Source organism: Amblyraja radiata, chromosome 21 (genome assembly GCF_010909765.2).
Source record: "Amblyraja radiata isolate CabotCenter1 chromosome 21, sAmbRad1.1.pri, whole genome shotgun sequence".
Classification (NCBI taxonomy): domain Eukaryota; kingdom Metazoa; phylum Chordata; class Chondrichthyes; order Rajiformes; family Rajidae; genus Amblyraja; species Amblyraja radiata.
In genome coordinates, this window is record NC_045976.1 from 21,084,207 (window position 1) to 21,106,196 (window position 21,990).

General features: G+C 43.4%; 1 non-coding gene across 1 annotated transcript; it reads left to right on the forward strand.

Annotated features, from left to right (window-relative positions):
• The first annotated feature begins 2,563 nt into the window (after nt 1-2,563).
• LOC116985413 lies at nt 2,564-2,755 on the forward strand. Its single transcript, XR_004415258.1, has one exon. It is a non-coding gene; the product is annotated as a U2 spliceosomal RNA (small nuclear RNA).
• Nucleotides 2,756-21,990: the final 19,235 nt, after the last annotated feature.

The window sequence follows — 21,990 nt, forward strand, 5'->3', positions numbered from 1 at the left end:
CAGAAAAAAGAGATTATTTTTCCAAGACATGGACACCCTTCACCGATTTCTTACAAGGATAGTTTGGCGCAACACAACTTTGGATTTAAATCCAACTATGGGTTGGGTGAGTTGGGTGGGTGGGGGGGGGGTTACGAGAGGCAGGTATATCTCCACTTTTCTCTCTCTTTTTCTTTTCTTTCTTTCCTTTACCCACTCTTTGGCGACACTACGTTGCTAGTCTAGGGGTCCGATCTTTGCACCTCTCACGTTTTCTCTCTCATGTTCTTTCTCTTTTCTTTTCCTTTATTATAAAGCTAAAAAGTTAAAATTGAAGCTGTACATTAACTGTATAATTTTATATGCCATTTGTTCTACTCTTGTACATTTGCTTCTAATTTTTTTTAAAAATTAATTTAAAAAAAAAAAAATCAACAACCTTTCATTGCTCTGCACGTCAAAATCTCCTCATTTTACTTCGGAGTCACGTGAGTGACTACGTGAAGAACCCGCTCAGTGCGCAGGCGTGGCATTACGCCAGCAGTGCAACAGCGGCAGCGGGAGCTAGGCACTCCCGCAACAGATGAAACGGACCGTCAGGTGAGTATCCTGAGGTCGGGTTTCTTTTACAGGGGAGCCCCTTTTTCTGCTTGTGTTTTACAGGCAGTGAAAAAGGCTCTGGAACAAAACTGTCCCCCGTTCGAGGAGGAACGTTTCCCGTCGGGGGGAAGGGGGGCAGCAACAGGCGGTAGGAGCGACCCGGTGTTCCTCTATTCCCCGACACCGTGCCGAGGCCAGCCCGATAGCGGGCTGGATGTATAGCCACCCGAAGAGGCATCCAGCAGGTGTTCCCGATTTGGGACGGGACGTCTCTCCACCCGCACGGGGGGAGAGAGAGCCGCCTGAGCCGCTGGAGCGGCTCTCGGAGCAGGTGCCTGCGAGACGCGCTGCTTGAGGGGCGCTCTCGCTACTACAAGGCACAAAAGCTCCAGAAGAAGGCGGTAGGAACATTTAACCGGGCGTTCCGCTATCCCCACACCGCGCCGAAGCCAGTCCCGCTAGTGCCTGAGCTGCGGGCTGGATGTCTAGCCATCCGAAGAGGCATCCGGCCGGTGGCTTCCGACTTGTCGGAGGGGACGTCTCTCCACCCGCAGGGAGAGAGACAGCCGCCTGAGCCGCTGGAGCGGCTCCTGGAGCAGGAGCTCCTGCGAGACATGCTACGTGAGGGGCAATCTCGCTGGAGGGTTCAGGCATACCCTCCACAGTGCCTAGGCACTGCCCATCGCTTCCTCCTTAGTGTGGTTAGCTTTGGGGTGACCAGTGGCTGGGCTGGTCATGAAGAGGGGTCACTGGCTGAACAATATCGGGAGTATGCTTGAGGTACAGGATCAGGAAGAGCTGCTGGGTGTGGCCGCTATGTGGCTCCACCACTAGCGAGATGGCTTTTCAGTCTCAACTGATGGCCAGCTTACTACCTGTCTTTTCCAAAAAACCTCTCCAAGACAGGTAGCCATGAGGCGTTGGTTTTATCACGCCTCCCCTAAATTGCATTTACTCAAAGTGCCCGCCATTATTGGGGGATACATTGAGCAGCGCATTTAACCTAAATATTTTAAAAATGCATTTGGTACCCTGACGTCGGCTATCATGTCCACCTGCTCATTCCAGAAGGGCAGGGTAGTATGGCAAAACACCTGACCCTACTGTTCAACGGTATACCTCATAACTTCTGAAATGAACTCACAAACCTGCCCTCAATCTATGAAATTAACAGGACTATGAGAACGCCGACCTCATAAGCACAGATCCTGCTACCTGGCACTTACCAAACCAGTCCTAAAAAACTGGACGAAGTGTTCAAACTATTCGGCACAAGAGGGCAGAGTCTGGAATGAGCACCACACTAAACCAGACAGCAGTACCTCGACGTGTCCACCAGGGGCGTCTACCTCATGGTACTGGTGAAAGCTCGGGGCCTGCATGCCAAACCTGTAGCATTTTAGGCCACGGCCCAGAGCAGGCCCCAGGGGAAAATGTGCCACCCCCCAACAAACATCGTCCCTACAAGAACAAGGAACCAGAAACCGAAGAAAACATCAATGAAGACAGATAAGTATGGTTCCTACCATCACATAAAGGTTAAGGGTTGTACTAACAAGGGGTGGATGAATCACGCCTGGTTAGGAAGCTAAAAATAAATACAAGGGGAATAGAATTAATATCTTGCCACCAATTCAGCAAGCACCCCAAGTGGTCTACCCTCCCACGATGGTGAATGTCGCACCATTGTTGATAAACCACTTGAGTATTTCACCAGGTATACCCATTCATGGGATTTGTAACTACTACCATGGATCCAAGGATACTTTATGGTAGACATCGACCTTGAAGATGCACACTATTCAGCACCTTCTCATATAAGTTTCGGATATACCGCAATTACCTGGATGGAGTAACCATGATGAGCGTTGCGGCATTTAAGTCAAAGTTATCCAGAATCAACTAGCCCTGACACTTAGAAACATTCCGTCATGGCATGTCTATATATTAACGACAAACTATCCTTGGATACAGCTTTAGCTGCATCGCTTCTCGGCCTTTTGGCTAAGATCAAGTGTAGTATCTGTTCTTATCAGTTTAATAATCTGATACGTCCCTTATCTAGGGACCATATATTAAATTGAATTTTGGAACAGGGAGATGGAATAGGGGCTTGCTCCGTCCACTCTACGCATCGACCCAGTATTGCAGTGCCTCTGGGAACGGTGCACAAAATATATATCCAGATATTTACGTTGACCATCCACAACGTTGTTATCTGGTATTCATTAAGACTATCAGTCATGGTGCATTAACCACCAATCAACTACGTGGCAAAGTAATTGGGATATAGCAGCATTACCAGCTACTGAACTTTGTACCTTTCCTATGAGCTGAGATACTAGTGTTCAAAACTATCTCCATACCTGTAATATGGGGGCAAATGGATTAATCTGTAGTGTTATCATGGAATTTATCGGCAGGAAGGATTATGGTTGTACACTTCCACCTGTTTTGAGTAACATCTTATGTGTCCTGATGTGTTACAGAGCTTGTAATACTTAATGCCAATATGAATTGACTTAAACATGTTATATATTAACTTACTTAATTCTAGTGAAGCATTTGCTCAGTAATCCACCAAATTTGCATGTTCGTTTATAAGATAACAACAACAGTGGTGGCATATACCAAACCACTTGGGCGGAAAACATCGATATTAGGGGACAATTTATTAACAATTGGAAACCGTATGTCGTCAAACATGTTTGACCATCAGTAACTCACCTATCAGGTGAGCTAAATACTGTAAACATACATTTAAACCAAAAATATTTGCTGAAATCACTAAGCAATATGGACACCAGATATCGATTCCTTATATCCAATTAAATCACCACGTACTAACTTACGTCACATGAAACCAATCTCAAGGCAGCGGCAATGGAGACATTCCCGTGTATTGAGGGGTGGGGGGAACCTAATCTCTATGTTTTCCTTTCCTTCTACCTCTTCAATAGGTACTACGGCTTCATCAGTCGGGTACTACGCAAATTACAGTGGACCAAGTCCACAAGCATGGTTCCCAGTGATCCTCGACATGGTCATTAAAAGAATTGCAGAATTGGGAAGACCATTGCTGTGCTTGGATCAGGAGCACTATCAACCTGATGACAGCATTCCGTCGCATATCCTAGGGAACATACCTGAGGAGCATCAAGAAATGGTACACTGTTTCCAAAACAGGAATTACACATTCAACTATAACAAAAAACTGTACTGGAGCTCCTGGCAGGTCTTCACCACAATGAAGGACATGTTCTGTTAGCCTACTCAACTTGGGTACCGCTCACTGGTGATCAGATACAGGAGAGGTATATCAATCCATTCCCCAGAAATAGGTACACCCAAATTGGGATGTCAGTGAAATCCTGACATACCTTAGGGGATGATCACCAGCCAGGTCACTCACCCTGGAACAGCCTACCCTGAAGATGGACATGCTGGTGGCCTTACATCAACACAAAGAGCCAGCTCTCCCATCTACTGCGATGGGACAACATGGTTATAACACCAGATAGTGTCACATGCCCATTCAAGGGTTGGCCAAACAGAACAGACCAGGAACATCAGGTCCAGTCATGAAATTCCGGGCATACCCACCTGAACCACGTTTTATGTGTCATGACCCACTTAGAGATCGACACAATAAGGAATACCGAGGGAGAGGAAAAAGCCTTATGGGTCAGCCACAGGAAACCTCATGGTCGGGTGACGAGCTAAACTATCTCTAGTGGCTCAAGCAGGTACTGGGAGTTGCTGGAGTAAATACTAACGTGTATAAAATCTTATTCCACCATAACAGCTTCCACGTCAGTAACTAAGAGGATGGACGAGCCTATGGACCACATCCTGGCTACTGCAGGATGGTCTAGGGAGTATACGTTCCAAACTTTTATAACAAACCACTGACAGAACCTGTATCGTTTGCAGAAAAAGAATCTGCAAAAAATATATAATTTAAGCCCGGGGGAGCAATTGGTCTTGTTGTTGTTAATAACACCATTATTGTTTTTACAAACAGATTAATGGTTGATTACGATAACATACTTCCTCCCTCGAATGACTTCGGCAGCGAGTGAAGTATGAACTGTTACACGGTTTGAAATCACAGAGCTTTGAAGTCTTCACGTAGTCACTCACGTGACTCCGAAGTAAAATAGTAAGATTAAACGAGAACTTACCAGTTTGAAGTTTGATCTGTATTTTATGAGGAGTTACGATGAGGGATTACGTGCCCTCCGCTCCCACCCTCATTATATGGATCAAACTAATAAATTGATGTCTCCTTATCTTTACTATGTTTACTTCAAATAACTGTGTCTATCTGTGATTCCACACCGCTGCTTGGAAGTATGCCGCGCCTGCGCACTGAGCGGGTTCTTCACGTAATCCCTCATCGTAACTCCTCATAAAATACAGATCAAACTTCAAACTGGTAAGTTCTCGTTTAATCTTACTATTAGTGTTGACAACACAGTTCATCTAAAGATCAAACACCTCACACTGGGCATACTAAACAAGAGAGGATTAAGGATATGGGCTACAGGAAGCTCGGCATCATGTTTTTTTCTTTGATTACTATTTGCAGATGCACGCAGCAACAATCATCAGATAAATAAGATTAGTTGATTATCCATTGTTGCTGGGCTGCTTCTCAGATGTAATTGTAACATATTACTCCTCAGATTCCATTAGCGTCATCGGATATGAACGTATAACTGAAGTATGAAGTGTTCCTTAGAGTGTGACTGTGACAACTCTGATCGCGTTATGCACTTCTCTGTCCTCTGTACAAACCTCAATTAAATTTCATATCATTAAGAGGTTTGGGTCTGTTAATTAAAGTCAAACTGGATTTATAATTGTATTTCCATATTACTCGCATGAATTTGGCTTGAGTCATGGTTGCACGGAAGTTAGGTTACTGGACAAACATTCAAATTGATAGAGCAGTAATGTAGAAATGTGAATTCAGTTCCAATGTCACATCGGGGACATTTAAAATCAATTAAATTAAATACATCTGGAATAAAAAATTGGGAATGGTGTGTAAAATAAAATAATTAATTCATTTCAAAGAAGGAAGTCTACCTCCTTATCCAGTCTAGACCAAATTGAGTCTTCATTTATTCTTTGAAGAGTTTGTGTTATCCAGAAAGATCGTACACCTTGGGATCCATTGAGTGAAATTTTATCTTATCAAAGGTTAAGATTCTGAGGTGGGTTTGACGGGATAGATATTGAGAAAAGCAAAAAGCAATTGGCTGGGTCGGGCAGCAACCGTGGAGGGAATGGCAGACACCATTTTGGGTCAGGATCCTTCATTAGGTTGATGCAGTGGGGAGAGAAAGCTGGAAAAGGGAGGTGGAGCTGGAGCAAATCCTGGCAAGAGATAGGTGGAGCAAAATACAAAGTGCTGGAGTATGTCAGTGGGTCACGACAGGCCATGTTTCGGTTCGGGATCCTTCTTCAGATATAGGTTAGGGGTAGTGATTGGCAGATGGATGGAATAAGTGACAAAGGCTTAGATGAAAAGGAGATAAAGGGGTGTCAGATAAGGAATGAAGAATTGACAAATGTAAGCGGGAGGGATATGGTTTTACATTTCACCCCTTATTTCCTTTTTAATCCCCCCCTTTTCTCTCTCCCCTGTCCTATTCCATCCATATCCCTCCTACCAGATTTACAATTCACACCTTCACTCTTCTCTTATTATTTAACGTTATTTTGTCACCTTTTCACCTCTAGCCTTTATCACTCCATCCATTTGCCAATAACCCCATCCCCCTTCCTCACTTGTATCCACCTATTACTTGCCAGGCTATGCCCCACCCCCACATTCTTTTCCAACTTTCTCCTCCCTACTACATTCTGTCTGAAGAAGGTTCCTGACCTGAAACGTTGTCTGTCTATTTCCTTCACATATGCTGCCTGACCTGTTAAGTTCCTCCAGCAGTTTGATTCTTGCCCAAGATTCCAACATCTACTGTTTAATTTAGTTTAGTTTAGTTTAGAGTTTCAGGGCGGAAACAGGCCCTTCGACCCACCGAGTCCACGCTGACCAGCGATCTCCGCACATTAACACTATCCTACACACACTATTATTTACACATTTACAAATTTACATATACACCAAGCCAATTAACCTACAAACCTGTACGTCCTTGGAGTGTGGGAGGAAACCGAAGATCTCGGAGAAAACCCATGCGGTCTCGGGGAGAACGTACAAACTCAGTACAGACAGCACCCATAGTCGGGATCGAACCCGGGTCTTCGGTGCTGCAAGCGCTGTTAGGCAGCAACTCAGTGCCACCGTGTCTTGTGTCTCGACGTGGAGAAGATGTTTCCCCTTGTGTATGAAGTTCAAAAAAGAGTCATAGTTTAAAACAGAGATGAAGCAGACTTTCTTCTTGCAGAGGGTCATGAATCTTTAGAATCCTCTTCCCCCCGATAACTATAGAGGCAGAGTCCTGAGTATTTCTAAGTATGAGTTAGACAGGTTTGAGCATTCTAGGAAACATACAGGAACATAACTTGTCTGGGACAGATCATCCATGATCTTATTGAACAGCAGAACAGGACTTGGAGAGTGGCTTGCCATACACCGATTCCTATTCTTGTTCTTAAAAGAACTCTAAGTACAAAAAAGGCAGTCTTCAATCACACTCACATTTAAAAGGCCGCTACAATCATCATTCTTAATGCCATCTGAGGCCTAATTATTAATAGGGAGTAATTTAGTAACCATACCTGGACATTATTGTACATGCAAAATGCTGAGGTTCATGGTTATATGCGCAATATCGTTAATAAGACATAAGGTAATATTAATTTCCAAAGAGCTGTCTTGTTCTGCTTTGTGGTTCAACTAAATGATCTCATTATTGACTACCTTAAAATGAAAGTGCTTTAATTGCTACCTGGGAACTATACACTTACTCCCTTCATTTTATTTTCATGATCACAGACTGTCTACAAATTGATTGAACGGCAACCCTTATGTTCCGTGAATGCAGAAAAATTCACCAAAGCTTGTGGGGATAATGGTTTACAGGGAATTAGTCCATGAAAGGAAAATAGAATGGCAGTCCACTCCTATTCACCTGCTGGCAATGCAGAAAGAGACTGATGAAATAGTTTGCCCCAGCAACAATGTATCAATCACCTGCTCAATACATCAGTGAACAGCTGATTGACCGATGCTGCTGGTGTCTCCTGTGGAAGTTTGGAGCGAACCAAAGAAAACTTTCAGACTGTACAGCCTACTTCCCCTGTGTTGGAGGATAACTTTTTTGTCTGGAGATGAAATAACTCCATCAATGCCAGTCAAGTAGAGCACAGCCACAAAAACTATTTCCTTCAGACATGCCCTATTTGTAGACTTGGGCATGCGCTTAATGTTTGATGCAAACTCATCTGGCAGGCTTCTTTTCTTTCCTAGTCCTTCAAATCACACACAACAAAATGGGATTCCCAGTTGAGTGACAGAGCTGTAAATTATAAATGGCACAGCATAGGAACACGGCTAAGATTCCTGTCCCAACACCCAGATAAGTAATTGGACACCAATAGATATGGTGACGATATTCTGTATTACAAATCCCTATTAAAATTATAATTTCAAAGCTGCCTCATTCACGAAATTCACATGACTTTATATAGACTCACTTCCTGTTGATGTAATGCCCAGGGGTTTAAAAAAGTTATCCCTATCCCATAATACACTTGGTTGTTTCGCATTTCTGCAAAGACGGATTTAATGTTGCAATGAAGCTCTCGCTTGCTTTTTGATGAAAGTTTCACCTGATTACTTTACGTGAGTGAATTCTCAGCCTGATTTCTCAGCCTACTTTGTGCTGTTAGCATGTGTTGATCAGAAATATATCTTAACATGCCGCAAGGTGCATAATTGGATAGAAATGTCCAGTAACTGTTGCAAATTTAATTCCAAAATTCCAATTCTGCAGATCAAACAGGCAATTGCCTCAAAAGCCCTAAATTACAACAGATTACAATTTATTTGCTGGGCGAAGTTTATTGAACCTCTCACTTATTTATTTCAACTCACATCCAAAGTCATTCTAACAGGACGTGAGGGAGATGAGAATGGTGCTGTGTCAGTACTGAATTAAGTCTTCAATTACACAGCAATGAAGAAGTACTTATTTTCATTCCACTCTCCTGTTACTTTGAAGACGCAAGCTCAGAATCCCAGTGGTCATTTGTTTATCTCAATCACAAACAAACCAATCAGAAAGGAATGTAAAATGTATCTTACAAGTGCAGAGGAAATCTCTTTATTTTTAGTTTTCTCTAGCTCTTCAGGGCATTAACTTTGGAATTAAATTAAGTGTCCTGTGAGACAAATCAAATACATTTACCTGCCAAGAGCAGGATTCATTCAAAACTCCCAGGAATGCAATTAAGGATTGCGGGCAATGCAACTGTTTGAATCTTGATCAGAGACTCACAAAGGTCCAAGATAGTAGAATTACATTTCCTGAAATAATATATTCCAGTAATACAAAAATAACAAGATATTGATCGAAAAAGACTAAAGAATGTATGAAATGTCTGACGTTACTGTACTACAACTGGAATATGGAATGGCCATTAACAATGCCTACAGATTGCTGACTGTAATATAAAAATAGGCAAATCTACAGATCACATCAAATATCCATTTCCAAAGGAAGCTTTAAATAATCTCACTGAGGTTGAACATGGACCTTCACCTATCAATTAAGTAGTTCTGATCTCTTAAAAATGTCCTTTTTCTTTAAATTCTAACCTTGATCCAGTGATTTGCAGAAAAACTGATAAATGTTTTCAGTCTTTCACTAGCTTTAGAATAAACTGCAACAGTCTACATTTATATGATATCCTTAAAAATATCCCCTGATACTTCACAAGGGCATAACTTGTGGAATTATCTCAACTTTGAGCTTTTCATTCATGCCACAATGAAGATTTCAGCCTTCCTCTTATTATTTCATCAGTTAACACATTTGTTGTTTCTTTCTTGTCATCTTGTGTCCATTCACCAGAGTCATAAACCCTTTCTCTGGCAACCTCAGTGGAATGGTTTGCTTGGTGAATGCTAAACATTGATGTGCAATAATTATGAAATTCTTATTTCAATAATATTTCAGAAAATATAATGGAATATTTTCATCACAAATTTGTTTTATCTTCCAACTCCATCTACAAAATTAAATTTAACACGTGTATTTTAAAGAAAATTATATTCATGGTAGCAGAGGGGGTTTGGAACTTTAGTGTTGACCTAAATAATTTTGAACAGATTCTTTACTGTGCTTAAAGGTTTAAATTATGTTTATAAAAAATAATTCAAGATATTGACATTAATAAATAAGTTGATGAGAGTGTGGAAAGAATAAAATGGGCCAAGTGATGGTCAGTGCAGACTCAGTGGGACGAAGGGCCTGTTTCCACGCTGAATTATTCCAAGCAAGCAGATTTTTTTAAGCTAGAATGTCACAAAGATGAACCTCTGTGTTGTTCCATTTTATAAATTTGCTTGGATATTGTGAGCTGCATCCCTGGTGAGATGTCAGCTATTATTTTCTATCCTGAGTTGATTACTTTACTTGAAGATAGCAGTAAAATCCATTATGCCAGTCACTTGGGATGCCATTTTTTCTCTGTCGTTCAGATGTCAAATTTTTAGTGAAGCATTCCTGCCTTGGAGGTGGAAGATAGTGGGTTTAAGTCCCATAAGGACTGGCTGTGTAGTCTGAGCTTACTCTTTTGTGCCATCTCAATGCAGCGCTAAAAATGATATAACAGCTGCACTATAAAATGGGCTATGGCCAGTTTGCTTTGTGATAAATTAAGCTCTCCTGGTACATGACTTGATTGTCTTGCTGTGGTCTGAAAGGTCATGGGGTCAGGGGTGAGAATGGGGGCAGATGAGATTCTGATGATTGTCAGTGGTGGGTTGAGATCCTACAGTAAGCAGTTGGCAATGGGGGAGCAGTGAGGCAGGAGTCTGTTATCAGTGGGCAGCATTGAGGTTCAGAGCGTCAGGGCAATGCAAACAGTGGTTGGTGGGAGAGCTATTGAATGGGCTGGAGGGGGACTGAGGCATGTGATTGAGGCATAGGTATGTGCCAGCTGTTGGTCGGTGGGATGAAGGGGTTAGACAACGGGTATCAACTGGGGATAGACACAAAAAGTCAGATAGCATCTCTGCAGAAAAGGAATAAAGTCAACTGGGGATTAGGATTATAACCATTTGCGAGGGGGGCAAAGAATGAAAATAAATCTTCCCAAACAAACAATCTTCCTGATATAGTAGTGGCCAGAGGATCTGGGGTGACGGAGAAACTGAAGGAAATCCACATTAAGCAGGGTAGACTGGTGGAACTGAAGGCTGGTAAACCCCAGCGCCTGATGGTCTGCATCCCAGGGTACTTAAGGAAGTGGCTCCGGAAATCGTGGACGCATTGGTGATAAATTTCCAATGTTCTATAGATTCAGGATCAGTTCCTATGGATTGGAGGGTAGCTAATGTTATCCCACTTTTTAAGAAAGGTTGGAGAGAGAAAACAGGGAATTATAGACCAGTTAGCCTGACATCGATGGTGGGGAAGATGCTGGAGTCAATTATAAAAGATGAAATAGGGGCATATTTGGATAGTAGTAACAGGATCGGTCCGAGTCAGCATAGATTTACGAAGGGGAAATCATGCTTGACTAATCTTCTGAATTTTTTGAGGATGTAACCAGGAAATTTGACAAGGGAGAGCCAGTTGATGTAGTGTACCTGGACTTTCAGAAAGCATTTGATAAGGTCCCACATCGGATATTAGTGGGCAAAATTAGAGCACATGGTATTGGGGGAAGAGTGCTGACATGGATAGAAAATTGGTTGGCAGAGAGGAAACAAAGAGTAGGGATGAACAAGTCCCTTTCAGAATGGCAGGCAGTGATTAGTGGAGTACCGCAAGGCTCGGTGCTGCGACTGCACTCTTTACGATATACATCAATGAATTAGATGAAGGGATTCAAAGTAACATTAGCAAATTTGCAGATGACACAAAGCAGGGTGGTAGTATGAACTGTGAGGAGGATGCTATGAGAATGCAGGTTGACTTGGACAGGTTGGGTGAGTGGGCAGATAAAAACAGGAAGGCAGATCACTATCTAAATGGTGGCGTTGGGAAAAGGGGAAGTACAACAGGATCTGAGGGTCCTTGTTCATCTGAAATGAAAGTAAGCATGCTGGTACAGCAGGCAGTGAAGAAAGCAAATGGCACGTTAGCCTTTATAACAAGAGGAGTTGAGTACAGGAGCAAAGAGGTCCTTCTGCAGTTATATAGGGCCCTAGTGAGAGCACACCTGGAGTATTGTGTGCAGTTTTGGTCCCCTAATTTGAGGAAGGACATTCTTGCTATTGAGGGAGTGCAGCGTAGGTTTACAAGATTAATTCCCGGGATGGCGGGACTGTCATATGCTGAGAGAATGGAGCGGCTGGGCTTGTATACTATGGAGTTTAGAAGGATGAGAGGCAATCTTATTGAAACATATAAGATTATTAAGGGTTTGGACACGCTAGAGGCAGGAAACATGTTCCCAATGTTGGGAGAGTCCAGAACCAGGGGCCACAGTTTAAGAATAAGGGGTAAGCCATTCCGCCATGTCTGGAAGTGGCGGCGCTGGTGAATGGCTGCGGCTCGCCTGCAGTCTGTTTGTTTATGGTTTTTTAGGTTGCAGTCTAGCTAAGTTTTTGGTTTTTTAGGTTGTGTTTATGTATGGGGGGGGGGGGGGGGGGGGGGGTTGAAAAAGGGCTTGCTGTAACTCCCTTCGGGGGAATGCGACTTTTTTGTCGCATCCCCCTTCTCTGCCTCCGTCTGCGCTGAGGCCTAATGGCGGAGCTGGCGACCTTGAGGCTCCGGAGGCAGCCTGTCAGAACTCGCCCTGGGCTCGCTCCCGTGACGGCGGCCCAGCTCGGGGCTGGAACGGCGCTCCCGTGAGGGGCTGTGACGCTCCCTTGAGGGCGGCCTGGCGAGGGGCTGAGACGCTCCCGTGAGTGCGCCCCAGCCCGAGGATAACGGCGTTCCCGTGAGGGCGGCCCAGCCCGAGGGTAACGGCACTCCCGTGGGGGCGGCCCAGCCCGAGGGAAACGGCGCTCCCGTGAGGGCGGCCCAGCTCGAGGGTAACGGCACTCCCGTGGGGGCGGCCTAGTCCGAGGGAAACTGCGCTCCCGTGGGGGCGGCCCACCCCGAGGGAAACGGCACTCCCGTGAGGGCGGCCCAGCTCGAGGGTAATGGCGCTCCCGTGGGGGCGGCCCAGCCCGAGGGAAACGGCGCTCCCGTGAGGGCGGCCCAGCTCGAGGGTAACGGCACTCCCGTGTGGGCGGCCCAGTCCGAGGGAAACGGTGCTCCCGTCGGGGTGGCCCAGCTCGAGGGTGGAACGGCGCTCCCGTTGGGGCTGCCCAGCTCGAGGGTAACGGCGCTCCCGTGAGGGCGGCCTGGCGCGGGGCTGAGACGCTCACGTGAGGGCGCCCCGGCTCGGGGCTGGAACGGTGCTCCGGTGGCTGAGACGGCGTTCTGGCGGCGGCGGCCTGAGTCCGGGGTTCTGGCGGTGGCGGCCTGAGTCCGGGGTTCGGCCGCGAGCCAGTGGACGACGTCGTCAACAGCTGCGTCCGCTGGACTGGAGGGCGGCAGCTTCGACCACCCCGGGCCGCGGTGTTTGAACCGGCCCGTTCGCGGAGCTCGGTGAGCCGCGGGACTGATTTACCATCGCCCGGTGGGGTATCGCCTCAGCGCAGAGGGAGAAGAGGAGGGAAGAGATTGCAGTCCTAAGATTTTTTGCCTCCATCACAGTGAGGAGGTGCTTGGTGGACTCACTGTGGTGGATGTTAATTTGTGTTTACTGTCTGTTCTGTTGTCTATTATTGTATTGTTGTATGTATGACTGCAGTCACGGGATTTCGTTCAGACTGAAAGGTCTAAATGACAATAAAGGAAATTCAATTCAATACAATTCAATTCAATTTAGAACGGAGATGAGGAAACACTTTTTCTCACAGAGAGTTGTGAGTTTGTAGAATTCTCTGCCTCAGGTGGAGGCCGGTTCTCTGGATGCTTTCAAGAAAGAGCTAGATAGGGCTCTTAAAAATAGCGGAGTCAGGGGATATGGGGAGAAGGCAGGAACGGGGTACTGATTGGGGATGATCAGCCATGATCACACAATGAAGGTGCTGGCTCGAGGGGCTGAGTGGCATACTCCTGCACCTATTGTCTATTGTCTATATTGTCTAAATCAAGTCCTCGTAACAGATTTCAGCTGTGAGTCTGAGGTGAGTGCAAGTAACCTTGGGATGGCTTCCAATTGTAACTGGGAAGCTGTTGCTAAGAGATATTAGTCAATAGAAATCAGTTGGTCAAGAAGCTTAGTTCGTAGTGCTTAAACATTTTTTCTAAAGTAAGGCTCATAAAGCGCAATATGGTTTATATACAACAGGTCCCAGGAAGCGGGCTTTGGCGAAATGGGGTAAGTGCATGATCAACTGACCTAGGGGACGCGGCACTAGCAGAATTTGTAAACCATGATGTTCACAGTCAATGGTCCATTGATTCAGTGGTTCTTTGTTGCCATACTCTTTATGCACTGCACAGTGAAATTCTTTTACACATCCCACAAATGCACAGTCACCATATTTTGGCGCCATTTACAAAGACCAAGAAAAAGTCCAAAGTCCGGTCCACCTGTGGGAAGTACTGGAGCTCCCCCTACCCAGGTAAACTCCAGGTAAGCCTCAGACTGTTGCAGGCCTGCGATGAGTGGTGATGTTGATACATTGGGGAGGGGGTTGAGGGAACTAAATCGGTGAGTGCCCAGTAAATGTTTATGGTTGGATTTCTTAAAGTTCGGGATGAAGAAAGATCCTGATCCCTAGGTCAGTTGTTCACTTGCTCTTACCCCATTTCACCAAAGACCCCTCACTCATCAAAGCCTGCTTCCTGAGGCCTGTTGTGTATAAATCATGCTGCACTTCATCAGCCGCATTTTAAAAACATATATTTAAGCACTATTAGCTGAGCTTCCTGACTTCAACATCTCTTAGCAACAGCTTCCCAGTTATAATGTGAAGTCTTCCCAAGGTTACTTGCACCCATCTCAAACTCACATCTGAAAGCTGTGTTACTAGGACGTGTCTTTACAAGAGGCTATCTTCAACTAATAATCTTAAAATATATAATTTAAGATATCATACCCTCAACCCTTTCGCCAAAGTTCTTTGTGAGCCTTTCATCTCCGAGGACAACTGTTCAGACGTGTCTCTATCATTGGACATTCTTCGGAGCCCTGGAACTACGAATACATTTTGGTTTTAACCAAAAATGCTGACAACTCTTTCTCCACGCAAATGCTGCTCAACCTGTTGAGTTCCTCAATCTCTGTTGCCCCGATATGTTAGTGCAGTTTCTCTCCCTGCAGCTGCTGCCTGAACTGCTGAGTGTTTCCAGCATTTTCTGTCTTGGCTTCAAAGTAGGTGAAGTAAACTGTGTTGCCTTACAGGATGAGACTATGAGGTAAGAATGGAAAGTGGCAGAGAATCTGACTATTTTAAATAATTATTTTGAGTCACTCTATTATTGAAGACACTGAAAATGTAGAAAATCACTTGAGGGAAAGGGACGAGCCAAACCAGTGCGGCTAAAGCCAATAAGTTTCCTGATGTGAGCTTGTGAAGGTGGCCAGGTATTAGAGGGGATAGTTTTAATATAAGGAATTGTCTGTTTACGAAGGAGATGAGGTGGGATTTCTCATGAATTCCACAAGTAATATGTAAGTGCTTGCTTACAAAGTTTGTGACATAAGCAACTTTTATGGGGGTGGCACAATGGTGCAGTGGTAAAATTGCTGCCTCACAGCGCCTGAGACCCAGGTTCGATTCTAACGTCTGGATGGTCCTGTCTGTGTTCACATGCTCTCTCTGTGATGGTGTGGGTTTACTCCAGGTGATCTGCTTTCCCCCCACACCCAAAATACATGCAGGTTGGTAGGTTAATTGGCCTCAGTAAATTGCACCGTGTGTATGGAGTGGATGAGAAAGTGGGGTAACATAGAACTAGTGGAGTATGGGTGAGCGATGGTCGATTTGGACTTGGTGGGCCAAAGGCCCTGTTTCTCTGCTGTATCTCTAATCTAATCTGTAAATTTGATTTATAATTCAATTATGTGAGAAGGAAAAGATAAAAAATTCACCTGAGGGACAACATTTTCACAAAGAGGGTGGGTGTACATGGAATGTGCTGCCAGTGGAAGCTGTAGCGGCGGGTACAATTATAGTGTTTAAATAACATTTGTACAGGTACATGGATTGGAAAGGTTCAGAGGGATATGGGCTAAATGCAGGCAATGGGATTAGCTCAATGAAACAGTGTGGTCAGCCTAGATGAGTTGGACTGTAGGACCTGTTTCTATGCAGTATGTTGTTGTCATTTTAACGATAAATGTAAATGTGGAAGAAGCAGTTAGGAGAAGATTTATTAGATAGAATCTGAAGATTGTCTTATGAGGAAAGGTTGGACAGACTAGACTGGAGTTTAGATGAGAGAGGTGACTTGATTGAATATAAGATCCTGAGGCATCTTGACAGCATGGATGTGAAATTATGTTTTTTCTTGAGGGAGTATCAAGAACTAGGGTCAGAGGCTCATGAATCTTTCAAACTCTTAACCAAGAGATAGTGGAATTAGATCCTTTGAATATTAAGGCAGGGATTGCTTCTTGATAAACAAGGATTGACAGGTTACCTCGGTTAGATGGGACAGCCATGACCTGACTGAATGGTGGAGTGGGGATAAGGGGCCTATTATTGCTAGTCATTTCTATGTATAGTCATGTAGAAATAAATCCTTTGTGTGAGGCCACCTATGATATGGGTCATATACTATGGGTCTTTGTTTTTGATGGACAATACAATAAATAGTGACTTTAGAGATATATTGCAGAAACAGGCCCTTCAACCCACTGAGTCTGCGCCGACCTGCGATCACCCCGTACACTAGCACTATCCTACACACTCGGGACAATTTACAGAAGTCAATTAACCTACAAACCTGTACATTGTTCCATACAGATAGCATCTGCAGTAAGGATCGAACCTAGGTCTCTGGCGCTGTAAGTCAGCAAACCTGTTTAATAAGCAAACATTAAACCGATGCCACTGAACAAATTATATTTCCCATTTTTGTTCAGTTAAGTCAAAATCCACTTTGTTTCCATCTCCAAAAAAAGGTTAAAGGCAAGAAGAACAAAAAAAATTGTCAATAATTTTGAAGGTAGGCTTTTTAATAATTAGGTTTAAAATAAGGTGGAAGTTTAGGACTGAATGGCAGTGGAATGGCAGACCGAATCTTGATATTAATGTGATATATTGATGTAGTTTAATGATGGTTATTCCTCACATTGGGCAAGCAGAATTGTTAAAATTACATGATAAATATTTTAACCTGTATGTTGTGGATGTGAGTTCACTTGATTTACAGCGACCTGAATGTAAACTGATGTTTAGACCTTTTTCTTTTTACTGTAATGTTAATGTTCATATCTTTATATTTGTGACTCGAAATAATTAGAGGTTGTTCCCAATATCAAGAGTGCTGGAATAACTCAGCGGGTCAGGCAGCATTTCTGGAGAACATGGATAGGCGATGGTTCCTACAGGCAGCATCCGTTCAGTTCAGTTTAGTGTATTGTCACGTGTAACAAGGAACGGTGAAAAGCTTTTGTTGCGTGCTAAACCAGCCTGCGGAGAGACAATACATGATTACAATCGAGCCATTCGTAGTGTATAGATACATGATGAAAGAATAACGTTTAGTGCCAGGTAAAGCCAGAAAAGTCCGATCAAAGATAGTCCGAAGGTTTATCCAAGGTAAAGATAGTCCGAGTTCCTCCAGCAACTGCAGTTCCTTGTGTGTCTGTGTTCTCTCTGTCTGTTGGCTGTCAGTAATAAAGTTCCCTTCCCTTCGTGGGCTCCAGGTGCTGTATGAATTTTTGTCCCAGGAGGCTCTTAGGATTGCTCGAGTGAGCCAAAAGCTAAAGAAAATCCCTTTGCCAGGTACACGAGCCTACTTGACAGATGAGCAAAGGCCTTAAATGCAAAAATACTATAAATGGTTCCATCATTGAGCTATCAAGTCACCTACCATTCACCTTCGTAGCTTTAATATGACATTCTTGTCAATGTTGAGCAAAGGAAAGAGATTCACAAAATAATGATGGAGAACGGTGTACATTGTTATGTTGTCAAGTTCCATATTCAGATATAAAGTTTGTTATAAAATAATTACTGTCCTTACAATTGTTAGAATTTTCCTGTGTCCTAGCTGCTCTTTGGACATCTGATGCATTAAATTATCTTGGAAGGCAGAGTCTTCAGAATTGCAAATAATTAGATGAAGCCATCTGCCTTTTTATTATGTGGAAATAACCTGCTTTATCTTTTAGATAGACACAAAATGTTGGAGTAATTCAGCAGACAGGCAGCATCCCTGGAGAGAAGGAATGGGTGACGTTTTGGGTCGAGACCCTTCTCGAAGTGAAACAACACCCATTCCTTCTCTCCAGAGATACTGCCTGTCCCGCTGAGTTACTCCAGCATTTTGTGTCTATCTTTGGTTGAAACCAGCATCTGCAGTTCCTTCCTACTCGACTGGTTTATCTTTTAATTCTTTATGTTGCGTTTGCCATTTTATGCATTTAAGTATTCATTACTTCAAATTGTTAAGTTTTGCTTTTAGATTGTTTCCACTGAATTGGCAAATATGATAAAGTATGGAAGGAGCTTTTTATGTCTCCACAGAAAACGGTTATCCATCTAAATTAAAATCCTTCTCTTTTTATTTCACATCTCTCTCTGCATTATAAACAATGGAGATACCCGTGCCCACAGCAGCAACACCCAACTATAACTCATTGTAATAATTAGGTCAGCTGAAATGAAGTTGAAATTTATAACTTCCAGACAGATGTAGGCCATAGCTGGATGACAGTGACATGGAAAGTTTAGCATCTATTCCCAGGTATAATGACAGTTCTCTCCCTGAAGAATATGTTAAAAAGTGAATTCAGAACTCTGTGGTGAATACAAAAAGTTGTAGATTCTGCTAACCATTGTCACATTTCTGACTAGGAGAAATTAATTCTGAAGACTTTTCAGTAAGCAGAGCCATGCACATCTTCCTGTAGGAAGGCAGGTAGACCGCCCCTGAGCAGATACAGTTCCAGGAGGCAACGCCATTCAATCAGATGAGGGAGCTCAGACTGAACTAAATACCTTGATAGGTAGATCGGGATCAATATACTTCTATTTAGCAAAAATTGAAGGTTATACTGGACAAAAATTGTGTGTATAAGTGATCGAGATTTTTTCGAATATTTCTGCTGCCTTTGGTACTATGTGATACTGTCAATGCTTCTCGCATCGACTGGAAATGAAGGGAATCGTCAGATGTTCTGTTGCACATTTAGCTCTTTCACAAAGTTTTGTGGCATGGTGTGGAAGCACACCCTGACTTCCTTTAAGATGAGCCTCATAGCAAGGTGGTTACAATGGAGGTGAAATATTTAATATTAACTTTCGGGTGACTGTCTTTCTGCTTATTCATAAGTTCCCGTTCATAAGTGATATGAGCAGAATTAGGCCATTTGGCCCATCAAATCTACAACCCCATTCAATCATGGCTGATCTATCTTTTCCTCCTAACCCCATTCTCCTGCCTTCTCCTCATAACCTCTGACACCCTTACTAATCAGGAATCTATCTATTTCTGCCTTAAAAATATCCATTGACTCGGCCTCCAGATTCCACAAATTCTCCATCCTCTGACAAAAGAAAATCCTCCTTATTTCCTTCCTAAAGGAGCATCCTTTAATTCTGGTGCTATGACCTCTGGTGCTAGACTCTCCCACCAATGGAAACATCCCCTCCACATCGACTCTATCCAAGCCGTTCACTATACGGTACGTTTAAGTGAGGTAACCCCTCATCCTTCCCAATTCTAGCGGGTAGAGACCCAGTGCCGTCAAATGTTCATCACATGTTAACCCACTCATTCATGGGATCGTTCCCTTAAACCTCCTCTGGACCCTCTCCAGCGCCAGCACATCTTTCCTCAGATATTCATTGAACATCCTAATTTTTGCATCTATTACATTTTTACATAAGAAACTGGAGCTGGGGAAGTTGGAGCTACAGAATATCTGTTGTTTTGTGTGATAGATTGCTTTGTTTAACTGGCTAGCATTTGGTTTTACCTTTACAGCAATCCATAAATTTCAAAAATATTTCATTGGCTGATTTGGGATGTCCTAAGAGTGCAGAGATTCCAGGCCAAGGCAGAGCGCATCTCCCCAGGCCAACAGGCAGTTTATTCCTTCCAAAAACACGACAACGGCATGTGTTTGCAAGCAGAAAAAGATTGTGCTCCAGTTGGATGGAGATTTTATCACGTATGACAGATTGAACCTAAATGCATATTGGAGGTGTAGCACCTCATATTTCGCTTAAGCAGCTTAAGTATGAAAGTATGAAAATTGATTTCTCTAACTTCAAGTAACCCCTGCATCCCCTCTATCTCCATCATTCCCCCACCTTAGTTGTCATCCTAGTTTCATCATTGTCCTGCTGAGTTTTATTGTTTGTATTACTCATTATCACCTTCTCCACAGCCAACAATGAACCGTTGTAGGCTCCACCTTTCCTTGATCAACCTTGCTGGTTTTGATTTGTCCATTTGCATATCTTTCATTAATTTGTTCTATGTACCTTTGCATATCTCTCGTTTTCCTCTCCCCTGACTCTCAGTCAGAAGAAGGATCTCGACCCAAAATGTCACCTGTTTCTTTTCTCCAGAGACACTGCCTGATCTGCTGTGTTACTGCAGCTTTTTGTGTTTATCTTCAGTATCACTTCCTTTTGATTGTCAAAGATCTTGTGAGTTCAAACAGTGTTGAGCAGAAGAACCACATTGGCAACTCGGTGCGATTATAAGACATTTTTGGCTTCTTGAATTAGTGTCCATAGTTTCTTCAAGATGGTGAAGGACTTTGGGATTAAATCAGGTGGGATATGTGGAGAAAGTGCAAAAACAAACTCTGTGTGCTTAATGTTCCATTTTCCATTATATCTTGTGGCTCATCTTGAAATTAGTAGACATCGTGGATTTGAAAGTTGAACTAATTTTTGTATCTGATAATTTACCACTGGCATTAAATTAAAGTGCCATTTGATAGTGAGACCATTTATCATCTTATGGGTGTCTAGAGTCCTTTAATGACCAAAGCTCTGTTATTAGATGAGTGTTACCATAACTATTTCAGTAGGTTATTGGGCTTGTATTAAGTAGTTTGAGATTCACACTATTTATCATAATGACACAAAAGATCTGCCTTCAGTGGTTCAAAAGTACGAACTCCCATACTGCTTCTGCATACATGGAGAAATCTGTAAAATTGAAGCCCAATTATGGTTGGTTCATTTTCTTTGGTTCATACCAGGGATACATACTGCAATTTGGCATGTCAAAATGCAACAAAAAAAAAATAGGTTCAAGGCTGATTTTTACTGTTTATATTAATTAATTGCTTTTTGCTTTCAAGAACTTCTTTATTATTTTCTGGAACTCTGCCAACGTACAAGAATGAAAAGCTACTGACAGCTTTAGAATGCTTTATATGGATTTTGGGTCACAATTCTGGACCTTTTGTCATTTTTTTCCATAGAAAGCTAGATGTGAGGGATAATTATCTTTTAGCGTTGTGTTTTGTAAAATGGACTTTCTTCGTATTCAAGTTGAAGTTCTGTGATGGTGTAAAGTTAAAGGTGCTAAGAATCCAGCTTTATTTAATCTTTCATGGATGGATCTAATGAGCTGTTTGTTAACTTGACTTGGTACTTTAATAAGTACACAACACCCATTGTGTTTGAGAATCGTGGATCCTGGGTGCTCAGCAAGAGGCTGTCGGGCATCTTTCTCCAGTGTCTGCAGTTCCTTATGTCTCCCTGGCTTAGGGCTGCCAACTGTCCCATATTATCTGGGACACCCCGTATATTGGGCTAAATTGCTTTTTACCATACGGGACAGCTCGTGTCCCATATTTGACTGCTGCTACTCGGGTCGAGGGGAGTGTTGGGTCGGAGCCCCGCATCCGGTCCCGCTTCACCCATCCCGACGTAGTGTAGTGCAGCCCATGGAGTGCAGCAGCAGTGGCTCGCTGGTGGCCCCATTGGTTGGCAGCCCGGCCAGCTGTTCGACCTTCGGACCTTTGCTTACCGTCGACACCACCACCCCTCCTTCTCATGGCTGATGATCGGTTCATGAGTTGGAGTGCCGGACTTTGCGCACGACATCACCTGGGCCAAAA